Below are 18,988 nucleotides of genomic sequence, written 5' to 3' on the forward strand. Positions count from 1 at the left end.
TGTGTCAGTGTCTTTGGACTATCTCAGCCAGGTGAACTCCCTAAGCCATTCCTCTCCGAAACAATATGTTCTTGCCTTTTTTGATACAACCACTTGTTCTTAATCTGATTGTTCCTCTTCGACCTCGTCCTGCTGCTGTAGAGGGCCTGGCTGTGGTTCTGGAGCTGGAGGAACCGTGTGAAAAAACTCGCGAAGGGTTTTTTTTTGTTATGTGTAGGGCTCTATATCTGTGAGAGACACGTGTAGGTGACATCATTCCCAAACATTCCCACACTCTCTCTCACACACACAAACACACACATAGACACACCGGCCTACTCAGGCAGATTCCCATTCTCCTCGATTAAAAAAAAAAAAAGTTCGGCAATTTTCAGGTCGCACATGTGCGAATAGTTGAAAAAAATACTTGCACTGTCACCAAAAATGGTCGCAAAATGCGAGCATTTGGTTGCAGTCTGGAGCCCTGTATAAGATTATTTTGACTGGTTTATAACAATTACTTGGTCACTGCATAATCCCATATGTTTTGTTTCATGGTTTTGATGTCTTTACTACTCTAAAATGTAGAAAATAGTAAAAATAAAGAAAGTGTGTCCAAGCTTTTGACTGGTACTGTACATTATACAACTGTTACAACCAGGGTTGGGAGGGTTACTTTGGAATACTAATATGTATTCCACTATAGATTACAGAATACTTGCGCTAAAATGTAATTTTACGTATTCTGTTAGATTACTCAAGGTAAGTAACATAATCAAAATACTTTGCATTACTTTCTGAACACTAGCTACATTTACATGCACACATTTTTTTCATTCGGAATGAAATCATTCCGATTGATGATTCCAAACGTACTGTTTAAATGAAAGCAATCGGATAGTTTGTGCGCTTTTACACGTCACAAGTTTACAATCAGAATAGATACTCTAGCTAGCCAACTAATGTTAGTTCTAGAGTGGACTGGTGGCTACACTTTACCTACTACTTCGGGTTGCTTTATAGGATATTGAATAGAAACAGCAACTTCCGACTTTAACCTGAGAAGTAGCTGGCAAATTGAACACAAAAATCTGGCCTACAACCGTAATCCAAATATACGAGTACTGTGTGTGAGGTGGGAGGAAGAGGTGACTTATGCTACCAGAGGTGTTTTCCTCAGAGACAGAACCCTCCGGTGTCTTAGGCAAGCTAAGTCCAACATCAACACCATGTTGGGCTGCGCTAGCCAGCGGCCGTTGTCCCATAATTTCCTCCATTATGCCAAAAAATGGAAAGTTGGTAGGGGCTGCACCACTTTTGTTTTGGTCAGATTTTGCCTTATATATAAAACTCACTCTTCAGTCCCTTCCAGCAGTTTTTAATTTGGTCAACAGACCCCCACTTCATTAAGATTCTGCCAAACTTGCTTAAACCGCTCGTTGTTGCGGGATGTGGCCCATCTAGTCGCTCGACTATTCTTAATTCTTTGAAAATGTTTAACATAAGCATGATCTCTGTCGTCTACCACTGGCCGCCATTTTTTTAAATCTGTCATGCATAGTAAAATGTCAATACGTCATTACTTCGTGTAATGAACATGCACAGAAAGTTCCAAGTGCAGAAGGCAATCCGATTGAGCATCTACATGGCTAATATTTTCCTATTGAATGGATTATCAGAAATCTACACCACCTCTTTAAATCCGATTGAATTCTCAATTAGATTGGGGTATTTCATTCCGATCAAGGTGTTTACACGAGGCATTTTCATTCTGATTAGGCTTGAATTATTAACGGAATATTAGGCTCCACATAAACACACCTACTGTGTTATTAATTTTAACAGTTTTTAAAAGAATGTTCATCAGAACTAAGGTTCTGAACGATTATTTTTAGAATGTTCACTTAGCATTGTTATGGCTAACATTATGGCACCCCCATGTTAAATCTGTGCATTTCATCGCAGTTTCTTCAGAATTGTAAATGTTCATTCAAAAACTGTACATTACACGAAAACATGAGTTAGAAAAGGCACAAGCCACCCTAAATACATTGTGAGTGAGAAAGGCGTATCTTAACAATTTAATGTATTATATGCGTAGTGTAAAATTGTTGGAGTAATCGCAGTTTTGAACATATGAAATTTCACTTGTTTTGTCACTGTATCTACTCGTTAGCTAGTTAGCTTTAATACTATACCTACTAGCCTACTAGCTAGCTGAACAGCTAATCCAGTGCAGCCAAACTATGTAAGGTAGCTAGCTAGCAATCAATATTATCTTAAATAATGAAAAAGAGAACTTACTTCTTCAGGTTAGAGGTTGACTCTTCTGAAGCGGATAGCAGTTTGGCTGCTGGAAAACACAGCTTGCATTGTACTGTTATGTTACAACCTTATTTTAAATTTCAAAATAAAATGGTCCCAGTATTTCCATGACATAAACGCTTTGCGCTGGTTGTTTTCTGTCTCACTCTACATTCTACTGTCTTGTGAGTCAGACAGGCTGCGCGCTTTTTTCTTCTTTTTTTTTCATGAGGGACATATGGGAGATACACCCTGGAGTTGCCTATCATTGGATAGATTTTCCAACTGAATAAATATTAAATGAAAAAAAAAAATTAAATGGAAAAAAAATTCAATGTAATCCCTTCAGTAATCTAAATATTTTTAAAAAGTAACTGTAATTTGATTACCATCAATTTAAATGGTAACTTTAATGGAATACAGTTAGTCATCTTTTGTATTTTAAATACGTAATGCTGTTACATGTATTCCATTACTCCCCAACCCTGTGTGTGACCAACAATAAATGAAAAAATGTTTTATTTATAAAATTGCATAAATGAAAATTATAATATATTTTGAAATAACTGCTGCTGATTTTGTGTTAAAATTCATTTCTTGTATGTATTTTTGATTTGAGTTCACATGGTTCATATGGTTTCTCTGGATAGCAGCATCACTCTGTAATGATGTTTGTAATGAACTGTCTACTGCATGATGTGTGTGTCTGTGAAGATGACCAGTACTCACTGCTGCACACTGTCAAAGGGCAGAGGGCCTTCCTGCACATACTGTAACAGAGAATGGAGTGGACCTGCTTGCCTATTGGAGGAAACACTCCAGCCAATGAGAGCTCAGTTCCAGTTAGATGGGCTCTGTGGCGAAGTGATCCACACAGAAGAAAAAGAGCTGATGTCAAGTCGGTTGCGCTGAGCCAGCTGACTCCCCCTCCGCTGTGTTTGGGAGAACAGCACATGGCGTACATTTGCAGAGGACAAGCATAGCACTGAAGCCCGGCAGTTCAGCGCAGCCCGACTGCGTCTATCAACTGAAGAAATGCAGCAAGGTGTGTGAACATGTGGGAGGCATGGACGCTGTGGTGACAACACGGATCATGGCTTTTGCTGCCCATGAATGCAGCTCTGTCCTCCCATGCATCAAATCCAGCATCTGTGATTTATGAGCAGTGGCGCTGGGGTTGCATCAGGCCATTTCCTGTTGACAGACATCTCATCTGTCAGCTGTGAGGCATCAACCAGCTCTATCTGCAGGTGCCCTACATGCTGTCAAAGCCACCTACTGTGGTCTTGTGGGGAATCCCAGGGAAAGCATTTGGTCAGATGTACTGTACTCTACTGCACATTTCTGAATCAACTTTGTAAGGACCACAGAGGGGTTGATGAGAAGACCAAATGGGGTATGGTGAGATGTAGATCACCTCAATACCCAATGCCATTCTCCTGTCTCCTGTCAAATGCTGTGATGCAGAAGGCAGGGGTCTGTATGTCTGTGAGGATGCCAGATCTGTGTTATACCCACACAACCTTTATAGCTGTGAATGTCACCAAACTAAAACGTGTGAGATATCACTTATATCACATACCAAAGGTCAAAATAAAACCAGAATAAGAAAAAAACATTTTAGACATGGCAAAATATAAAACATATTGCTATTCTGATAATTATGTTATGTTCATAGTGTTGAAAATATATCTTAGACAGCAGGTATGTCATACATGAACAAGGCAATGCATGAAACAGATAAAAGACTTCTGTACTATATTTTCACATATAATTCAAGTGTACTCCATAGGTTTGATTCTATTTGTAAACATATATATTCTATGAGGGGTGATTATTGAACATGATTAAGACAAATGTCTGCCAAGGTGGATTTCCTGTCCAGCACAGCCTTTTTACATTGATATAGTTGTCATTATTCATTTTCTTGGCTGACATCCATATCCAGCGTAATGTTCATGTACATGTTTCACACCATGTTTCACACCATCTGTTTTCACAGCAAGGTATGTAGGGTGTAAGTGCCTTGCTCAAAGGTACAATAGCTGTATTACCAGCAGCTTACACTGTTCTGATATAAACAGTGTTTTATCTAAATGCAATACTGCAACATGGTAACTGCTATGTACTGCTGCGGGTTGTAAGATTTTGGTCCAAATCCCTAAAACAGCTCACTCAGTGCAGCATAAGAGAGCACAGATCCTCTCACTTAAGGTATGCAAATACCTGTATTCATTTGTCTAGATGGCCTTATTGTAACCACAGTTCTGCTCACAGGCTTCCATTGTCAAAGAAATGGGTGATGGGTGATTGAGAACTGTTCTTACTAGGGAAGATAATCTAATTACCAGACCTCCTGTATTCCACCACATGTACTCTCACTCTCAAATTGATGGTTATTTAAGTATTGTCTATCCTGATCAAAACTCTGTATCAGTATAAAGAATGCTTTCAGTGAACCCTCAGGGTTCATTTTTGACCCACAGTGCATTGGACGAATTTCTGACAACTGCTGTTCCTGTAAATAAAGAAGTCTTTTCCACGAAGATCGGAATTGTACCCTTTTTTTCCTTACAGGGTGGAGCCACAGACGTTGTCAAATGTTTAACGTTTACTCCCCTCTAAAGTCAACAAATGAAAACAGGGGAAAGGACTCAAACTCACTCCATGTCAAGGGAGCACGAGGATCTGCCGCCTCATTTTAGTGAAATCATTTGTGACAGAGCTCATAAAGAGGATGTCATGGTGACTGCGTGAGTGTGGAGTGTTAGGCAGCGGCATGCTGAGAGTAAGGATGACAGCCCATGAAGGAACAGGACACCCATGCATACTGATGGTAAGTCCATTTTCACACCAAGCTCATAAGAACACATCCCTCAAGAACAACCCATTCCTTTTCACTCACAAAATAAGATTAACTAAATTATCTTTTGACCTGAGAAAAATTTTCTGACAACTTTTTATTGATCTAGCAATCAGTTAATTCAACACAATTGTGTGAAGTATACCTATGCATACCTATACCTATGATTCTGCAAATTCACTGTTTTTAGCAAACAGGTTTTCTAAATGTTTTTGATTGGAAGTCCACTGAAATTCCATCAGGGTGGACTTAGGGTACTTTCTCCAATCCTATTCCCAATCATCTGTTGGACAATTTTTGATGCTGATCTTGGATCAGTCTATCTGTGCCTTTAACAACAGACCACACCTTTTTCCCTGATGTGCATTAGTTACAATGTAAAATAATATGGCAAACCATTTTCAGTGTATTTGAAAATATTTCAGTTACTGTAACAGATACTGATGTAGTTTAATAGCATATTCATTTTCAGCATCAGAGATCAGTGCTATGTGTGCTTCAAAATGCTCCAGGCTGGCTGGTGCTATTGTTCCAGTCTTGGTTTTGTGCCTCAGTGTTATGCCAGAGACAGTTCATCCTTAACGAGACCTCTGTGTGCCTCCCTGTCCAAGGTAAAGAGTTATTTTTACTATATAAAGTTCTGGAATAGACACTCAGTATGAATATTCATGTGCTAGCAAGCCTGAAATGGATTTTCATTCAGAATGATGGGCTATTACAGCAATTCTGTGTGTCTACGCAATGTTTCAGATCAGTGTTTCTGCTAATGAATATTTATGAACACCTGTCCTTAGTGGAATCCTATAAGTTCCAACAATGCAGAGACAAAAATTTGACCGTTCAGAGGCCCAGCATCTCCTTCCTGTTAATACGGTATCTCCACCTGTCTAATGATCAAACTTTCAGTGCCGTTGTCCCCTGATGGTGGAATGACCTTCCACACATCATCCGTTTTGCCAAATCCCTCACTATTTTTAAGACACAGCTCTTCCGCACTCACCTGATGACCTGAATGACTACCACCTAAAGTAGTAGTCATTCAGGTTTTATGTCCTAAACTGTTTTCCTTTTAAAACAGTATGGTTTAATGCACTTGTGTTTCTACCAGCTAGCTTGTACGTTGTCTGGCCAACTATTGAAACTTGGTCATGCAACACTTCTAATATTGTGACACCATGCATGGCTTTCGCTTGTGTTATACTCTGCCTCACTTTGAAGTTGCTTTGGACAAAAGCATCTGCCAAATGAATGAATATAAAGTAAATGCAACAGACCACAGCAAGCAGAGGTGGACTGGCATACTGGGCATTTCCCCAGTGGACCGATGCACCTTGGACGCACCTTGGGGCCGATACAATTTAATTTATAATGTTTAAAAATATATATATATATTTTTTTTTGACCAACGACCGGCCCATAAAGTAGGGACAGTAGCCCATTGGTTCATTTTCTATACTGACACTGGGCTGACCCAATCACATCTCTTACTAGGCCCCACCCCTCCCCCTCTGTCCTCTCTGTTTCTCGTGTCAGATGCCGTGGCTCAGAGCCAAAAATCTGTGGATGGATGAGGGCGTCAAAAGGGATAAAGAAAAGCGCAAGGGGGGTGCAGAGAAGTTGCGGGCCAAATAAATCTAGAGGAGGATGCCGCCAAATGTGCAAAAATAACAGACATGTTTGCTGCAGAAGCTTCACTACCTTCAGCATCTACAGTACCTGACATTGTGCAGCAACAGGTGGAACTTGAAGGAGGAGAGGTGGCTAGCCATGGCCACTGCCAGGTAGAGGAGCAGGCGTGTGACAGGGAAGCCAAGGAGAGACAGAGTGAGCAGAAGCAGGAGGTGAGTGTAGTTAAAGCGGTAAGCATGGAGTAGCTTCATGATTAACAGGGATGTGCCATGTCATGATGATGATGATTAATTCAATTAATGTCAATGATAATAAGATAACATATTCGTAATTCAATCATAAAGTGAGACCGTCACCTACTGCTGGTGGTCACTCAGTCAGTCATTGTCAAATAGCACAGCATAAGCTATTTGGCATTGTTTTTGTAGCTAGTATAATGCAGTCGCAACTTCGGCTGATTATTCTAATGTTAACTAGCTAATGTTATTTTGTCAGCATCGTGCTGGCTAAGCACTTTGCTGTGAGTGAGCTAGGTCCATATCTTATCATCATGATATTATTAAAATTTTTAGGCTAAGGGTTCCTTGATAAAGATGCATGAAAAGGCTGTACAATATACAACACCTGTAGCTCTACTGTGCTAAAATGTATGCCTGTTTATGTATTAGCCTACAGGGGAAAAATGTTTTCATTTCCAACTAGAAAAGTGCATTTCCTGAAGAAAATGCAGAGTGTGATTGCAACCTGCCAGCGAAAACATGCTAACGTATATGCGATGATCGCTAGGATGTGGCTAAGTGGTTGCTAGGGAGTTGCTAGGTGGTTGCCAGGGCGTTACCAGGTGATTGCTAGGCTGTTGTTAAGTGGTTGCTAAGGTATATAAGGTGGTTGCTAGGGTGTTGCTAGGTGTTGCTAGAAATGCACTGAAGTGAATGGGAGGATAGAAGGATGAATAAACAAGTAAAGGACGAGTGCGGGTCAGTATGCATTTCAATGAGTGTTGGATGGCATGACCTGAGCCAGCATATGAGGTACGGTAGTGTAGGAGACCTTGGAGTAAGCTTTAAGTGAAACCTAAACAACTAAACTCCGATAAATAAGTCAAGGAAAGTAGAAAACAGAGGTAAACTAGGTAAAAACACAAGGATAGACAGGCACAGGAGATGAACAAGTAGTGACAGGAGGAAGAAGTGCGAGGCAGAAAGTGCACGGAGATGGAATTGTGTTAGGGATACATATGGTATGGATTACTGTTATTACTATCTGTGGGGTAGTTCTCTACCTACAGTAAGTTCAAATTGTTTGGTGCTGCTGTCCATTGAGCATGCACCTTCACGTGGTAGGTGCATGAACTGTAGGTCAGACTCCCCAAACAAACAAGCACACCATTGATTTAATTGCCCTATCACATACAAAGATCTAACTATTACTCCTCTCTGAACTTGAGTATGGCGATTGTGTACTCCATGGCCACCTCTGATCACCACAGAGTCAGTCAAGAGCGAGTGAGTACACTGGTCCACTTGTACTGGTACACTTGTCCATGGCACTTACTACTCAGCTTTGTAGTGGTTTGGGGAAATAGAGGTTATGCACGTGAAGTCACAGTAGGCGGAGTCACTGCAGGTTACACCCACTGAGTGGCAGAAAGACTACTGAGTGGCAGTGTTAGCGTTCAGCTTGAATGCTGCGAAAACACAAAAAACACATCTAAAATGGAAAAGAGCTGTTGTGCGATTGACTGTACAAATAGATTCAACAAGAAATCAGTTATCTTTTTACAGACTGCCGAAAGCTTAAGAAAAGAGAAGCAAATGGATTGCTGCAATTCGCAGGAACAACTGGAATCCAGGCACAGAATCTTTCCAAAAACAGTTGTAATAAAATAAAAATATTTGTACAAACCTGTCCACATACAACCAGAATATTCAATGGTGTCCTTGTCACTTTAATTTCGCCAACAAATCCTGCCTTGAAGTACAACCAAGCGCCAAGGCTTTTGCGGACATTCTAAAACGCTTAACATGAAACGGCTTAACGTGAATCTTCCAAAACAGCGATCAATGATCACCAAATTTCTCTCAGACATCTCTTGTCATAAACACTGTTTTGGGACATTGAGCCACGTTAAGCTTTTTTCTTATAATGGCCGTCAATGGAGAGGAAAATGCGTAGAAATAATGGCCATACTCCTAGGATTTCGGTTTTGATTTTTTGACAGGAGGAAGTGTTTCTGACAAGAGATGCCTGAGAGAAATTTGGTGATCATTGATCGCTGTTTTGGAACACTAAGCCACGTTAAGCATTTTAAAATGTCCCGGCTTTTGTATGCCTTCAGGCTTTGCTTTGTGTATTTCTCTGGCGTCGAAATCAGGTATAGATGTCAGGAAACCTGATTCCTGGACACATGTCAATGTCCATGGACCACTGGTTCTTTGGTAAGTTGTAAGGATCACTGTCAAGTCCAACTGCCTTTAATTCAAGCAGATAATCATTTGTTTTACTCCCAGTTTCGCAGTTTCCCCTACTAAAGGCAGCCATGTTGCAGGATGTTTTGCCACTCAGTCCGAGTGAGGGGGCGTATTCCGGCGGGAAAGTGACGTCAGTGCATACCCTCTATAGTACAGTAATTTAAGGGGACCGAAAGAATGGTGTACTGGTGGGTGGTGTCTGACCGATTGTGGTGGGCCGTCTGGTCCAAAAATGCCAGGGCCAATTTTTTGTCCCAGTCCAGCTCTGACAGCAAGATAACCGAAAACCAACCTCCAGCAGCCGTATCCTTATCAAAGAACTAGTTGATACATGTGATGTCATGTCTCACTCAATCAGTTTTCCATTAAGAATTCAATCACACCTGATCTGCTAGAAGGGAAACTTCCTCAGGACAGTTGACAAGATGCTGTGCAACTCTCCAACATGCCTCCCAGATGTCATAGGGTCAGGGAAGACCTGACACAGCACCCCCTGGAGCAGGCCTCAAGTGTCAGTGTCTTGAGGGCTCTTCAACATCAGCTCTGATGTTTCAGATGCTGGGAGTGCCTGACTCAGTCCTTTCTCCTGAGAGCCTGCTAATCGTTCTTTTAATGGGCGATGGCACAAAGAGACACCCTGTCTGCTGTCTGGCCAGAAGTGAATATAAAAACTCATGTGGTGCCTCTTAACAGCTTTAAGACCTTATATGGGAGTGTGCAATACATTAGTAATCATCAAACTGAACAACAGTTTAAATGACCAAGTTGTTTGTAAATCTGACACAAACAAGTCCAGCTGACATCAGGTAATTGACAAGTCGGAAGCAGCTTGTGACAGTGTTGGATTCAGAGCTGGTAAACCCAGTCATCACTGGTTCTGTTGGCTGAAGGGTGGCCAAAATGGTAATCTACAAACTATTACACAGTTGACTTGCAGACTATACACAAATTACAACCCTCTCATTCAGCACACGTAAGCTCAAGCCTAACCCCCCTGTAAGCTGAAGGCTGACTCCCCTGGGAAGGCATTCGATGGTACTCCATCCCTTCCAATGTAAACCTGAAAAGGAACTGCCCTTAAATAACTGTTCACTTTCATGATGCATATACCTGTATATACCTGTACACACGCATTCCCTTGAAAAGGATCTTGAGAGGGTGTACACCCCTTCTTTGGAGTGACCCCGGCAGCAAAAATGTATGGACCCCCTGCTTGTTGCCTCTGAGGGGCATCTCAGCAGAGGTGGCATCAGTTGCACCAGTGACACTGTAATGGCAGCACCAGAGAGTTGGCCTGGATGGCCCCGTCACTGCTCCCCTCTCCTAGCTTCATGCTATTCTGCTCTTTGTAACAATTAGCAGAAATTTAAATTACAAATATATGCTTGACTGAAAGTTCCCAAAGGCTCTCCGTCTACTTCCTCTCAAGTTTTTTTTATTCATTCCTCTTTTTCCCCTCTCCTTCCCTCCTATTTCCAGCATGACAGCAGAAGTACATTTCCCTTCAAATGGTGGATAATTACACCGGCATGGTTAAATGGAGCAAAATGTTTACACCAGTGATTCCCAGCCATTCGGAAAAATGTCCACTCCAGTTCCTCCGACACGGCCCCTCCCCAACCCCACTGCCCTCCCCCCACCCCCTGTTTTTCTTTTAATATGCAACCATGTTATTAGAACTCAAACTCAGCATCTTCAAAGCTGTGGAAAAGTCTGTGGCTGGGGAGGTAGAGGATATATATTTGAAGTCAGCTCCATTTGTTTAGGAATATGAGCACTGCCAGTGGACACGTGCAGCCTGTGGCTGCCTGTGACTGCACTACTGTCCTGCTCTCCCCCCTGTGGATTGCTAATGTCACCTAGCCCTGGGCAGCAACCACAGCAGAGCACAGCCAGTCCTCTGGGTTGGGTCTGTGCTCTGATGAACAGCAGAGTGCTGGAGGGTCACCCCTCAGCGTGTCAAAGGTCAGCCATATGCTCTCAGCCTGTAAGATCCCAGTACACACAGCCACTGAGCATGTTTAGCAGAGGCTTGTGGCAGTAATCTTTGTCCTTGTTTGGGTCCATTTCAAACACCCGGAGTATTTACAGGTTTCAGTTTACCAACTGAGACAGTACTGTCTTTATGTATATTATCTTCATTTGTGTATAGGCAGTCTTTTCTATAGTATCAAAATGTTCATTTGACTATGGACCCACTAAAGTCTTAAGGTCTTAATCTGGTTTATAACTTACAAACTGCCAACAACACATTGTATGCAATGTCATGATGGTAAACTGCAGACTCAAACCTTTGCCCTTTTAAAAAGGTCACTTAAAATTTAAATTCAAAAATGACTACTTACAGTCCTTGTATAAAACAAAAGAGCAAGACTGCCACAGATATTTAAATATGGATTTTTTCGTCTTTTCCGCCACAATACACCCTAAAACGACCAGGTTATCATTTATTCAGTTTCAGCCATTGTATTTTATGCCATTGTATATTGTAAGTATGCATTTGATCACCTTTTGGCACTGTTTCTGACTGAAAATCGATCCCTTCAAATCACCAACTGACAATAATTTATGCTGTCCAAAGCAGGTGACAATCATCAATATGAAAAATTTTCACTGATTTGGTCATAGGAAGGATGCTCTACATGTAATGCCCAAAAAGGCTAACTCCATACTTTTTGATGGAGGTCACAAAGACTGATGGGGGTGATGGGGTGGGTTGCCACATGAATTTTGGTAGGCTACATATCCTTAACAAGTTCAAAACTGTTAAAACGGATAGGACAAGGGTCTAAGGTCAAAGGGTGAGGCTGAAAAGGATAGTGATGTAACAGATGAAAATAACTATCTAGCCAGATAGAACCAGGTCCACTCATTACACAGGGTGGAGTATACATGCTTAATGTCCATGTCTCAGTCATAGAGAGTTTAGTGGAGTTTCAGAAATTCCATTTCTGCTTTTTCAGAACAATCTGTAATGCCAAGACATTGTTGTGAGACATTTGCACTGTGTAAAGCCATAGTGCACCAAAACTGTGTAATTTTGTGTTTTAACTAATTAAAGTTCACTGGAAAATAGACCCAGGATTAGTGAATTTGAGTTGTCATTCATGGACTCAGTTTATCATGTTATCAGAATTTTTCCCCAAAACATTTTTCACAGCAGTTTTTCAGCAGAGTGAAATTTATTTTTGGAATTAGATGTTTGTGTTGAAGCATAAAACTAAAACAAAGTTTTAATTTTTTATTATTTTTTTTTACTTCTGTTGACTAACAGTAAGCTAAAGAAGGTTGGAAGAAAACATTTCTCTGTGTGTTAGATCATGCCAGCACTTACATCTTAGATAATGCTTTTCTCATGAATTTTTTCATCTAGATGCACCTGCTGCTACTTAGTCACAGGCAAAATGCTGTTTTTGTTCTAGAAGAGTTTCTGTTTGGTTGGGAAACATATCCATTCAAATACATTTATCTGCATTTCAATTTCAAAGTCACTCTTTTTTCCACTGATTTGTATTGAAAGTTTCTTCTTAAATTTGTTTGGGGGCTCTATAGTGGGCTCTTCCTCTGTGTTGCAGTGGGCTCATTATCACAGAGACACACAGCAAGATGATATGCACAGTGTGAGGTTGTAATTCATATCACCCAGTTTCTCCCTCTCAGGATCAGTGCCAATTGGAGGAGAGGTTTGATTGACAGGGGGAGAGTGGGGGGTGGGGTTATGGTAGTCACTTCACTTTAGCATGAAACATTCAGCAGTTTTAACAACTGAATGCATTATAGTCTGTCCTTGTTGCAAAAAAGTACACTACACAGTGAATAACGTCTATACAAGTAACAAATAAAAATTAAGAATATAGCCGCAAGCGGCGATTACAGGGTCCAAGCACATCAGCCAACAATTGAATGGGTGATGGCTGCCATTGTTTTTGAGTCATCAACATGTCCTTGAAGACTTAATCAGGACCATTGACCAAGATGCGGTATACAAAATTCTAACTTTATCAGAGAATTGGTTTAGGAGATATGGCCATCTTTGCTATAGTGCCACCCATTCATTGATTTACACCAAAGTTGATCACCTTAAGAATATCGTCCTATGGATATCAGTTCTCATGCAAATGTGACAGATAATGTAAATGTTAAGTCGGTCAATTTTTTGCCATTGTGAACTACATGTATTATATGCAACAATGCTTGTCATTAGAAGAACCCAAATGATTTTTGCCATCTCAGGTCAGTGAAAATTGAGTCTAGGTATCTGGGTCAATGAATGTTGATCTGGGTGTAGGTGTCGGGAATGTAGCACCACCATTCGGACAGTTGGAGAAATTTTCATACAGATTGCTATTTGACACATCCAAAACAATCCTGCAAAGTTTCATGATGATAGTAAAGTCAGTTTAAGGGCTGCTGAAAGTTGATTGGCTTATGGCGGCCATCTTGTTTGAGCTATCAACTTGTCCTTATAGACTTTGTTAGGACCTTTGAACAAGACACAGCATGCAAAATTTCAAGTTGATCGGACAATTGGATTTAAAGGAGTTATGACCATTTGTTTGCTATAGCTCCACCTATGGACGTATTTGCACCAAATTTGGTAGGCTTGACTCTGATGGCCTGTAGATGAGATATTTCAAGCTTGGTGATGATTGGACATTGCATTCAGGAGTTACAACTCCTTATATAAATAGAGGCCATGCCTGTAATATTCATTGGTTTACTGTGGCCACGTTTTTAATGTAACAACTTTCTTTACACAACATTTAAAGATCTTGGTCTGAAGATGCTGTGTACCAAATTTCATGCAAATTGGACAAATCGTCTAGGAGGAGATAGATTTTAAAAGTTTTATAAAAAAAATCAAAATGACGGAAAATCCAATATGGTGCATCATTTTGGTCCAGAGGCTTTTTGTTCATCCTGAGCCAGGAAATCAGGGGAAAAATGAATTTTGATGCAAGCCCAAACGGTTCAAGAGTTATAGCCCAAAACACGTTGTGGCTCGCTATAGCGCCACCATCTGGCCAATCGGGGTAATTTTTTTTTACCTGAGTAGTGGGTGACCATAGGAACCTATCTACAACGTTTGGTAGCTCTAGCATCTATAGTTTTTGCTGTGCAGACACTTTTAGGGCAGAATAATAATAATAATAATAATAATAAAAATCAGAACAAACTCAATAGGGTTCCTGCACTACATGCTTGGACCCCTAATAATAATAAAAATCAGAACAAACACAATAAGGTTCCAGCACTACGTGCTTAGACCCCTAAAAATTCAGTTCAACAGTTCAACAAAATGAACTGTACTTTTCAAGGGCACTTCAGGGAAAATAAGTTAATCCTGTCTAAATCCTCCCCAGTGGTGGAACGAACTCCCTGTCTCGCTACGGACAGCTCCTTCACCCCATTCCTTCAGACGGGGCCTGAAGACACACCTCTTTAGACTCTACCTGGACTGACCCAGCACACAATTGCTGGCCGCCCCTTCCCCCAATCAGTGCTGTCCTAAATTGCTGTGCTTTTTAAATTGTGCTTTTAAAATTGTTTCTTGTTGCCGCCTTTACCCTGACGCTCATTGCGCCGTTTGAAGTTGTTGAAGTTTGCCGTTTGAAGGTGTATCGTATTAGTTGCCCTATAGGCTGTAATTGTACAAATCTGATAGTACTGTGTCCTCAAACAGACCTTGCTCTCAGCTGAGAACTGTCTCATTGTGGAACTGTACACATCCTGTCCCCGTACTGTCACTATACTTGCTGTATGCACTTTTGTAAGTCGCTTTGGATAAAAGCGTCTGCTAAATAAATAAATGTAAATGTAAATGTTAATGACTAAATAAATAAATGAATCCTCTGTTCAAGTTTTGTAGTCTTAAAATGTAAGTTTGCTTTGTGTCTATGTCATTCATTCAAAATGAAATTTTAGCTCAGATTTTAGACAGCATCACATTCAAAATCTGACATCCAGAGACACTGAGCCCAACCCAGCCTGAGAAATAAAACAATTACAGGCCCAAACTGACCTGAACCCAACATCAGGTTTGGGTTGGGTTGCAGACCAGACCAGACTGTGAATCTACATGAACCCCAGGGACTCTACCCCTGATGGATGGAGCCCTCCAGCCCTTTACTGTCAAAACCAGCCTCTGAAAATTTACTGCTTGGACAGAGTACCATCCATTCCAGTAACATCTTCCACATTGCACACATAAATCCAACCCCTTACAATAAGTCAATATATCTGTCTTTAATAATATACAGATGCCATATCTGACTGAATGATCATAAATAATACAGATCATTATTTGGCACCATGTGAACACTGTGATTTATGCTAATGTTTCTATTATAGATCACAATTACAATCACCAAGTGCTGATCAGAATGCTAGGTCTGCTCTTAAGAGGGACTGTGTTTTTGTTGTATCTGCTGATACATACAGCACTGTTGTCTTGTTACTGCTTGCTGCCCTTATCATTGTCCCTTCATTTCTCAGCTGTTCCTATGACACTCATCTAATGCATCCTGCAATGATGGCCTTTTCAATACCTCTGGGTTAGAACATCTTATAAATAAATGTACTAATATTAATAAATATATAAATACATGCAAACAATCAACATGCATTACACAATACTGCATATTCACTATTGACACTATATATGCATTCAAAGGCATACATTGTAGACCTTACTTCACAACAGGGTGAATTAGATGTACACACAAATCCAGACATATGAAAGCAGGGTTGGACACTACATCTCTTCATATATTCATATTATTTTGCTTAAATATTTGAAAGCAGTTTTTTGCTGTTTGGATTTTATGCCAGAGTACAGCATCAGGACTTGGCCATGCTCTTGGGTCCCCGGTAACTCCAAGCCATAATGGGCAGATTGGTACCAAGTCCGCTGAGTAATGTGTGTCCTGATGGCAAGAGTTGTAATGCTACCCCACATGGTCCTGCTTGGCAGAGCGATACACCTGTTACACCCCAGCTGTGACATTTGGTCCATGTAATCTTTCCCCATGCCATTATGGTGGTAATTTTCAGGCTCTCCACCCCAAAATTGGCATTGGATGTGTGGTGTGGCATTGGAAAGCCAGGACTTCAAAAGTCCCTGGAGCAGAAAACAGGGAGCAGAAAGCAGAAAAGATCTAGTTAGATGTGCATGTTAAACAATGATTATCAGATACACTGCTGATCATCTTTCAGTGAACAGCCCTGGAGAGTTATTTTCAGTGCAATAATGCACTGAAGCACAGAGACACATTTCTGCTTGTCAGGTCATTATACAGTAACTTAGCTTCAACAAGACCAAGCCATAGGTGCAGATGGACGTAGATGTAATCCCATTTTAAAATGCCAAGATTCCACAAAATCTGTTTCATGTATGTAAAAAATGTTTCATGTAATGTTCCTGTCACCAGCCTTGGGTAGGCTTGATGCCACCATGCATTCTGAAGGGCTAAGTCTTGACAATGGGCAGGGTCAACCGCACAATAATGCAGGAAACCAGCATGAACAACGCTCACGAACAGTGATTTCCTGTGCAGATTTTGCAGGTTTTTATTCTGACTAAAAAGATTTCCCCTCTCAGATGAATAGCATACTTCATATCTTTCAAAAAAAGAAACCTCTCTTGCCTATCTTTGTGAGTCAGCCTATGAATATTGCACTATGTTTAGCAACAAGCCTTGAAGTTATCCTCGTAAATATTTTACACATTCCATTGCGTTATGCTGAGTTGGGTCTTTTTCAGGGGGGTTGTTTTTATTTCGTCAGCTGTAATGCAAGGAACAATGGTTTCAAATGTTTCACATCAGAGGAGTGTGACAATGGTAGCCATGGCTGATTCTGGAGTAATCCCTTTCAACCAAACCTCTGATGTGCTAATTTGATAACTTCTTCAAACCAGTAAAATGAACTGAATTGACAGGCTTATAGACAGGCATTTAAAGCAGAAAAACGTTAAATGGTCTAATTGTAAACTCTCGTTTTTCTGGCCTGTTTGCTGTGCCGTATGGCGTGTCTAAGATCCCACTGGCTATCTGTTTAATGTGCTCATGGTCATTGTGCTTGAGAATGTGCCTGGATGTACTTTTATGTACTTTACTTTTATTCATTTGGCAGACACTTTTACCCAAAGAGACTTACAAGTGAGGTAGAGTCCAACACAAAAAAGTCCAGAGTCCAAAACAGAAAGGAGGCAACAATATTAGAAGCACGGTCGTAGGTACGAGGCTGCAAGCCGAGTGCTGAAGATAATCACAGCCGTGCTGATATTCAGTATAACAGCACGGCCTCGAGTGCGATATTGTTTTTATACAACAGTTCTACAAACAAGGTTCTTTATCAGGTAACGATAATTTGAGACAACAAATTATGATTTTTTGTTGTTTATTCAGCTTTGCCGACAAAAATAGTTCCTACAGGATTACATTTGTGTTGTCAAGCAACACATAAACAGTTTCTTGACTGCACGTTAGCTAGCTTCCTGCTTTTTATAATACATGAAAAGGCTAGCTAGCTACTTTCTTTCATACCCGACAGCAGGCTGGCCAGCTAGTTTTTCTCATACACGTAAAGGCTAGCTATAGGGTAAGTAAGCAAGCCACTTTTAATCATAGTCCACTACAGGCTAGCGAGCTACTTTGCAGCATACATGGAGGGGCTAGACATATGGTAGGCTTGCTAGCTGACTACTGTTTATCATACCCAACTGAAAGCTAGCTAGGTTCTTTTATATCATACACGCAAACGTATCCATGTTATTTACTATATATATCCACCATATATTACTGTTGGTCTATGTTGCCTAAATAATTTTAGTTTAGTTTTTTGGCATCTAAAATATGACACATTGACAATCATTACAATGTCAAGGATAAAATGAGAAACTTATGGACTTATTTCCATCATTGTTCTTGGTGAAACATTTCAGATTTTTTTAATCTCCTCAATTCATTAGGTCATATTTTTGATTGTTATGGCCATTATTGCATATGAACAGTGAAAAAATGTTCTGAATGTACAGGAAATAAAAGAGATGTTGACCTTTAAAGTTTATAATGTCTATTATAATTGATGCAGTCATCTACCAAAATCCATTTGAACTGAAATATTTTTTAGAGCCCGACCGATAAATCGGCGTGCCGATATTATTGGCCGATATGAGCTAAATGCAGACAAATCGGTATCGGCGTTTATAACGGTCGATAAATGACAATTAAAAAAGAAATGGAGAAACGGAAGATCAATCCTTCAACCATGTTATGAGTGTTGTCGTTGCGTGGTTTGTCCACCAAAGGGCACACTGCAACGCCACTGTTGGCAACACACGTTTGGAATGCCAAAAAATCACAACAATCAGTTGACCCAAGCAGAGTCATGCAGGGTAGCCCAAGAGGGAGTGTTCAGTCATCTGTGAGCATGGTAAATTGATAATTGTCACGTGAAATACATTACTTAAATAATAACAATATCCCCCATAACTTCTCCTCTTAGCCTAAATAAGCCTGACAACGTTCATGTCAGCCATGCCTGGTTTTGCTGCAGTAACATGAAAGCCAGTACCATCAGTCAAACATCAGAATTATGTTTAACCTTACTGTAGTTGAGTGGTGTAGGTTAAGCTGTTGACAAACTTGATTGTAGGTTTATTCATGAAACAGTGTGGCAGTTCTAGCGAGTAAGCAAACAACGGTCCTGTCATCAACATTGCTTACAGCAGCTTATACGC

The sequence above is a fragment of the Megalops cyprinoides genome, chromosome 18, assembly GCF_013368585.1.
Source record: "Megalops cyprinoides isolate fMegCyp1 chromosome 18, fMegCyp1.pri, whole genome shotgun sequence".
Lineage (NCBI taxonomy): Eukaryota > Metazoa > Chordata > Actinopteri > Elopiformes > Megalopidae > Megalops > Megalops cyprinoides.